Source organism: Poecilia reticulata, linkage group LG21, assembly GCF_000633615.1.
Source record: "Poecilia reticulata strain Guanapo linkage group LG21, Guppy_female_1.0+MT, whole genome shotgun sequence".
Lineage (NCBI taxonomy): Eukaryota > Metazoa > Chordata > Actinopteri > Cyprinodontiformes > Poeciliidae > Poecilia > Poecilia reticulata.
In genome coordinates, this window is record NC_024351.1 from 19,965,056 (window position 1) to 19,970,882 (window position 5,827).

The window sequence follows — 5,827 nt, forward strand, 5'->3', positions numbered from 1 at the left end:
CTAAATAAACCCCTGTGTAATCAGTAGCTTTCATCTAATTAGTAAACACATTCCACCTTATGTTACTGAAACTGCRTATAAATCCATCTGCTCATGGTACTTTATGATTGTGATATCACAAAATAAGTAGCTCAATGGGTTTGAATACTCTTGTGAGGCGCTGYAGATCGCAGGATAAGCGWTGGCTGAAACCGCAGGCGATACCGTATCCGAAAGCCTGATGTGAACAGACACGTGTAGAGCAGATATTATCAGGCRCSTTAATTGCAGGTGTGGAGAAAGCCTTGGAGATAATCCCGTCACTGTAAGACATCCTCCTGACGTCTGGAATACGTGAGGAAGACTTCCTCTGTCCTCCCCAACCCGTTCTGTTCTCCTGCAGCTGGCGGCGAGCRACGCAAGCTCAGCGTAAACGTCTTCGGAATAACCTGCTTCCTGAAAGAGGGGGGGGGGGAGTCTGGGTTGTACAAACATTGGATTCAGAGTAAATCTCTAAGCGTTTGGTGAGCAACATGTTGCACATGTTTATCTGCTGCCAGCAAATGACTGTGTTAGAGATTACACTTGACTCTCAATCGTTCTGCTCACATATTGCGGCCCTGACAGAGACATCAGCTTAGAGAGGAGAGGCACGTTCCTGTTTTAACGTTGAGTTATAGCACCACCAGTGGTGTCGCAAGCTTCACGCTGCACATTTAAATTTGACTGTTTAACAGTAGAACCCAATCAGGCTAATCACTCTACTGTCCCCTTGCCAAAATGGAGTTGGAGAAAGCAGTGATTACCCACCTAATGAAATGACTTTGAATAAATTTTATAGCGCCCTTATTAGGCCACTTTTAAAAGCCATAAAACTATGACAATACATCAGCCCTTCACACTTAACTGCCCGTGAAAACAGTCAAACAACAAGACAAACCACATTCATGGAAAAGTCTGTAAGGACAGGGAAAGGAGAACTATTAACAAGCGAAGTGGGCATATTTGATTTAACAGAGAGGGCAAAGGCAAGGCTGGGATTGGTTCGGTSTGCTCTGGGGCCACATGCAGCCAGATATCTGAGAAAACACATTTTAATGYGTTTTAGCCATTCATCCACACAAAATCCTCATTTTATATCAYTAAAAATGATTTAGAAAAACACGTGGAGGCTTTGAGAGCACTGTGTGTTTGTGTTTCATGTGTACGTGGAAAACGGTGATTTCGKGTTGTGTGCATTAATACTAATACACCAATATATTTACATACTTGCTTTGACGTGATTCAAAATTGACATAATATACTATTTATTTTTATTATATCGCACTATTTAACCAATATATTGGTCTGCACAAACAAATCCCAACAGGAAATTGTCATTGTTTTGGAGCAATCTGATTGGCTGACAGGTTTTAGCTTTTGCTCCACACTTCCCCTTTTGGGTTTGACATGTTTAAAACGAAGCTCAGGGACGTATTTGTGTTGATGAAAACTTTAGTGAAACCGAGCCCGTGTTTATATTTATTTTAAACAGCATGGAAGAGAATTTTGTTCTTATGAAAGGTTTGCATATCCAGACTTTACTCCTTGGTCTTTTTTATTCCATCCATCCATCCATCCATCCATCCATCCATCCATCCATCCATCCATCCATCCATCCATCCATCCATCCATCCATCCATCCATCCATCCATCCATCCATCCATCCATCCATCCATCCATCCATCCATCCATCCATCCATCCATCCATCCATCCATCCATCCATCCATCCATCCATCCATCCATCCATGTTTGTCCAACTATCCATCCTTTGCATCTACAGATGTTAAAGCCACAGATTTGTCCAACCATCCTTCATTTTCCTATGTTTGACGTTTACATTCTTAGGCTTGTCACAATAATCAATAAATTAATTAATTGCATACGAAAATAAAACAGTTAAATAATTTTTTTCCCTTCTTCTACCAAAAACTGGATGATAAAAGTCTTCAGTTTGGTGTTTTGGTCTCATCCAGCTCATTTTTCTTTGTTTGCAGAGACCTTATAATTCACTTAYTTGTGGTTTTGTTTATTTATTTGTGGGTATTTAAAATGTCTTTCAGTTCCAGTCTTAAATGTTCATTAGAACATTTAAGACTCGTAGATCAATAAAGTTTATTGATCTACGAGRATCTGTTCTTGCATTATTATCTTGCCATTATATTACTTAAARATAATCTCAAAACAATATTTTCGTTTATCGCAATTAGTTATTGTGMCAGGCCTATCTATCCATTCTCCATCCCTCTCTACAAATCTGTCTTTGCTCTGCTTAAGTAGTCAAATGACTGCAATCCCAGTAAATTTCTGCTTAGAAAAACAATAAAACAATTTTTTTCCTAAGAATTGCAGTACAATCTTCACGGTATATGGAGAAGACATAAACATATAAAGGTGCCAGTGTTTTCTGGAGGGATAAAAACCCAGGATGTTAAATAAATAAACAAACCGTTCAGGCAGTCACAGACTCTCAGGTACAACAATAACGTTTACAATAGACATTAAATCCCCGCATCAGTTCACACGTTCTCTTTAAAGATTTTAAAATTAGCAGCTGTGCAGCAGAAATTAGCCCACCCCACTCATTGGACGGCACACAATGGCTGCATGTGTTTGTCCACGGCCCTCCTCGCTCCTCGCATTCTCTGAGTGCACTGATGTGTATGTCCTGCTGCCTGTCTGAGATGACAGGGATGGCACAGCGCCCGAAGACCCGGCGCCGCATTCCAATGGCCATTAATTGAGTACCTGCCCGTCATCTCCTGCCTGATTGATGGCATAATTAGAGACGGGGCCGTTTGATGGAGATGCCTGGCAAACCCTTCTGTCTGCTGGCCTTTGTGTGAACGTGAGGCCCAGGTCCCCGGAGCTTTGGTCTTTTGCTAACCTTGCCTCATAAGAGGGTAGGAGTCTACCTTAGCATGTGTGTGTGTGTGTGTGTGTGTGTGTGTGGATGGTGTTCACCGGTCCTGCTCTCTCTTACAGCTTCAAGCTCGGGGAAGCTGATTAAATTAAAGTGCCTCACAGGCAATCATCCCAAGGTCAAAGAGATGCTGTGCAAACTGCTTTTGGCATCAACGCTCCTCGGGGTGCGGCGGCGCTTATCAGCTGTGCCGTGTGCGGCTTCGGCCCCGGCCGTGGATGAACAGTCGTGGAACGTGGAAAATTGAATTGTCACTGTTGATTTTGCTTCTTGCATATCAGAGAGAAAAGAGACTTTCATCGGCGGCACAATATGAGGCCCGCGGCTTGCAAACATCCAAAGCAAAGCGAGGGAGTGGGATTGCTGCCTGTTTGTCTCCATCAGCGAGATTCAGTGAGATACGTTTCTTCAGATGAGTGGTAACTCATTTGATTACCACGTYGGTCCACAAATCCAGCCGTCCGCGGTCAGTTTCAGTGGTTCCAGCTGCATTACAACTTTATTCTTCAGAAGCACTTTGACTCTGTCTTTAGGGCCTACAACTTTTGCACAGCTGCTAATCACCGTCTACGTGCTTTAATGAACACGGATGTATCCATGCAGGTTGAAARAACACACTTGATGGTTTAATGAGCGCTTAAACATTGGAAACAAATGCTGAGTGACTCAGTCACTGGGTTTTCCAGAAGCTAATTAAAGGTCATGTGAGGAGCAACATTTCCTCCAACTTGGTCATAACATTAACAAACAGTTGGGTTTTTTATAATAATGGACAAGTGTTTGTCTATTTTCCTTTTGATTACATTAATATTTTCTAAGGTACATAATTTAACAGTATTGGTATTTATCAGTAGTTTGTTAGTAGTATCGGGAGATGTATGTGTTGAAACAAAACTTCTTTTTTTCCTGACTTTTGGTCAGACTCAACATTTCTTGTTCAGGYAGAATTGGAAGCATAGAAGCTGCATTCAGCTTCTATGCACCACAAATCTGGAACTAACAAAACACACCAAATTCCACAGCACATCCACCTTTAAGGTTGTCAAAGTCAAGCTAGCATAACTGACCTATTTCCATACCCATCATTATTTTTCCTTTTTTAATTAAATCTTCTTCCTGACCTTATCTAATTGTCATAATGTTGACAATTGGTAACAAAGCACTTTTTTTTCTTTTTTTTTTTACATATAACGCATATATTTAAGACTTAGCATGTTAAGACAATAGAGGTGAACTGATTGCAGTTTTCTCAAACTGATTACCGATCTTTAAAAATCCAAATTCCTTTTTTTTTCTTTTTTTGCCCGAGATGTTGCTAAATATAGGAAGAAAGTCAATGAGTTGGGAACARAGGGGTCACTGTTAACTGCAAACATGCAGGCATGACCTAGTGGGTCAGTCTGTCAGTCAAACTTCTCTCATTGCAGAGCAGAAGTGGACATTGGTTGATCTTTAGACTTTTGCCGAGGCAGATGACATCAGTGGATGAGATTGACTTTATATGTAAGCACTGGCCGGTCACCAATCTCCCAATATTAATGAAATTGGCACTGATAAATCAGCTGGCCGATAAAAGTATCAACCCCTAGTTGACGACTTAGCATCCAAAACCAATGGTAGTCATCATGAGTGACCAGTTTCTTGCCCTCCAGCAGAGAGTTGTGTCCATAAGCAGCTGGTGCCACCTGCTTGGCATCTCTGAATCTTGCATGCCCAAAGGTACCAGTATGCAGGCAGCAGGGTCTTCAGCCAGGGGGCATCCTTTATTAATGCTTCCTGGACTGTTTCAAGGTGGAGGGAAGGACATCYAACCCGACTTAACTCTGTTCAAGCTCGAAATTGGACAAAACCCTGATGTGCGATTTATTCTACTCTGTGAACTGGGATAACTGTTATTACCAGCACTGGCTAAAACCAATCAACTTGTCCAGTAGAAGAGGTTGCGCATTAACACACTCCAAATGTGAACGATTAGGTGATATTCAAATCATCAGAACCAGCTATCCCGACTTTCAAAGCTGGAAACCTCCGACTTCCCCGCTTGGAAAACTGATTTCAAGGGACCTTTCATTTTTCCAACTACAAACATCCTCACATTGCATCCTTCAACTAACTAACAGATGATGGTGATCCAGTCAGCAGCTGTTTCTGCTCCTCCATGGATGTCTGTGGCTAATGACTCACCATTTGAGTTCCTCCASGTCCCGTGGAGAGATTCTGAACCACGGGCCAAGTTTTACGTGCCATCGGATGCGTGATCACCAGCGGCGTCGGCAGCATATGCTTAATTGGCAGTTTGAGCCTCTGCTCTGCTGTCTGCGTTCCAAATCATTAACATGCATCATGCACGCCGGACCGTGGGCCCACAAGAACCACTCCCGTCCGCCGCRACGCCCGAGCGGCTGCGCGGGCGCGYTTCCCCCAGCTGYGAGACAAAAGGGGGCCTCTGCTTTCCGTCACGTTGCAGATTCCTCTTCAGTTTTGCGACGTGAACTGTCGCCACCTCTCAAAATTGATCTCTCTTCACAAGCGCTTTCTTGTGGGATCCCACTGGAGCGGCGGCTGGTTTTTGTCTCCGCTGGTTTAAGGCGTAAGAGGGAGGAAAGACGAGGGAGGGACAGCGAGTGGTGTTTAGCAGCTTGTTAAACATTTCTGCTCAGTTGAGGAACATTCACACCCKTCTGCCGCGTCTGTGATACACAACAATCATCAAATCTAATGCTGCAAATGGGAAAAGGCTTTTATGTTCTGAACAGAGAGAAAAATCCTATAATGTCTCCATGTTCTGAGTGAATATGTGAGGCTTTAATGAGCTGCTAGCTTAGACCGAGGTGTTTGTTTTAGACCGTAAAGGATAGCAGGTTTGACTATGTAGGCAGAAATAG